Source organism: Anoplophora glabripennis, unplaced genomic scaffold, assembly GCF_000390285.2.
Source record: "Anoplophora glabripennis isolate ALB-LARVAE unplaced genomic scaffold, Agla_2.0 scaffold1257, whole genome shotgun sequence".
Classification (NCBI taxonomy): Eukaryota; Metazoa; Arthropoda; class Insecta; order Coleoptera; family Cerambycidae; genus Anoplophora; species Anoplophora glabripennis.
This window is the reverse complement of record NW_019417366.1, coordinates 67,925-70,805: the sequence shown is the minus strand read 5'-3', so window position 1 is coordinate 70,805 and position 2,881 is coordinate 67,925.

The following is a 2,881-nucleotide window of genomic DNA, read 5'->3' as shown; positions in this document are numbered from 1 at the left end:
AAACTGTCACTAGCTGTCAGTTGCTTGTAATTGTGTGCATTGTTGCAGTAAACGTACTTTTTTACTCAATTTTCTGTGTACTTAAGTACTTAGTAAGTTATAATGGCGCTTGAATTAAGTGAAACGGAAAGAATACAGGTTTTAATGATGGTGGGGATATGGTGACAGGAAAAGGACACAGCAGGAAGTATGCGAGTTGTTTAACGAACTTCATCCAAACAGACCTCAAATAACACAATCTTGTGTTTCCAAATTGTTAAAAAAATTTAACGAGATGGGAAGCGCTAAAGACAAACTACATACAAGGCGGCCAAAAACAGCTACTGATGATGATACTACATTAAATGTGCTTCTGTCAATACAAGAGAACCCACATTTGTCCAGTTGGGAAGTTGGTAGGGTGCAAGCCATTTCACACCGTTCTGTGTTGAAACAGCTCCACAAGGAAAAGTTTCATCCATACAAGATGCAGCTCGTTCAAAAACTTGTGCAAAATGATTTGAATTTTGTAACACTATGTTAGATAAATTTAACATGGATTTGGAATTTGGCAAAAAGATTGTGTTCATCGACGAAGCCACTTTTATCCTTCATGGATTTTATAATAAACAGAATTATCTATATTGGTGTCAAGAAAATCCTCATTGGATACGAGAAACTCGAATCCAGCGACCAGAAAAAATGAATGTCTGGGCAGGTATACTAGGAAATATTATTGGACCATTTTTTATTGATGGGAACCTAACTGCCGACAAATATCTTTCTCTGAGAGAACAAATTGTACCTGCTTTGAAGGCCCTAGGTCCAATTCATCGAATGTGGTTTCAGGAAGATGGAGCCCCTCCACATTATGGAAGGGCCATAAGAGAATATCTAAATGAAATGTTTCCTGCAAGGTGGATAGGTCGCGGAAGTGCCATTAAATGGCCAGCAAGGTCACCCGATTTCAATCCGTGTGATAATTTTTTGTGGGGTTACTTAAAAAGTATAGTCTACAAAGAAAGACCAGTAGATGTGGAAGATCTTAAAGCGAGGATCAGAATCGAGCTACGGCAAATTTGACACCACACGTTGGCAAACTTGAGTGATTCGTTTTTAAAGAGACTAAGAATGTGCCTGAACAATAATGACCGTCATTTTGCACATTTAATGAATTAGTTCACATACGTTCCATTTTTTCATTTATCCTATTAAAATTAGCTTAAAACGTTGATCTTCTGATTTTTTGACTCCTTACTTTAGGACATAAAATAAAATTATAAAAATTGAATTTACTGTATTTTTTCTTATGTGACCCCATTCAAATTGTATTGTATCGTATTTAGGAAGGTCCAATGTATTAATTTTCACCAAAAAAAGTATATGGTGCCGTTTAAAAAAATTAAGTCGGTTACCTTGGTAACCACATTTTTTGTGATACGAAAGATTGCTTATATCACTCAACGGAAAATAATTTCCCCTAATACTTTTATTAAAACATGTTTTTGATATAACGAATATTTTAAGAAATATAAGCAATATTCCACAATTTGTATCCACACTGTATGATAATGAAAAGGACGATATGTTGACGAAAGCTCCTCAAGTAGTAAATTCATGAATACCAAACCAATATTCGGGCTATCAGAATTTTATGTAACAGGATCCATACATAACACTTCAACAGAATTGGTCTGAGAGCCACCTCAAGACGTCAGAGAGACTCCAGTAGAGTTACTGCTTGCCTTCCCATCATAACACAGATCTGTTTAAAACTCTTAGGATGCTAAGTGGGTCGTAACACCTGAGTACAGCGGTTAATGCTTCATTCACATACGATTAGTGTGGTTGCATTGGTACTGTAGAAAAGTTCTTAACATGCATTGCAATAGGGACCTTCAGATAAACGCTGATGTACTGTAGCTGGTACGGCAGAACCTAGAAGCGTTTTTACCAATCCGTTACCACTACAAGGACCAATTAGACAACAGCATACATCACATAACACCACAAAACATACAATACAGCAAATAATACTAATTTTATGTACAGGGTAGATAATATTTATACCATACAAGTACAATGCAACAGCACAACTGGAGTGCCATTGCACGTTTATCTGAACGTTACTTAACTGTGCCACGTTCTACAATTACATCAAAATCAATAAGGTAGGGTGCCTGTACTCTGTACTATATGAAACAATAGTCGTTCTTTTAATACATATCGCTAGCATTGTAAACACAGTTAGCTTAGCGCGTTGTGACGTCTTAATATTAGCTGTTTTAACATGCATATTGAGTGTATTGAACATGTAGCTAGTGTAACACTGTGGTATACATAAGCATAAAGCAACAATATAATATATAATTTACTTTTAAAACAAATTTACCAAAATGAAGCAAAAAATAAGTACCTATTTAAAATCTTACCGTTTATGCACTGAAGAAACAATCTCATCCATCTGAGATTCGTTCAAGACAAAAGAAATTCTCTTCAGTATTTTCATTCTTAATGCATAAGATGTTGTTGGAAGAAAATCATTAATAAAGGCCTCTGGAGAAATTTTTCCAATAATTTCCAATAAAAGGGGGGGATGTTTTAAAATCTTGCTTATAAATATTTCATTTCCTTCTTTAATTACTTGTAACAATTTTGTAGACATTTTGAAATGAATAAATATATCAATTTGAAATAGCTTTTCTAGATGTGTTCTAGGACATAAACTCTTCAAATCATCTTCATTCAAAGGAGGCTGCGCTTTTAGAAGTTTAAAAAAATTCTTTTTTCTTTCCGTTACCAAATCACCTTCTAAATTATAAAATTGTGCCACAAAATCTGAAGTGGCCATGATATATGCTAAAAAATAATAATAATTACTTCATATAAAATTTAACATATT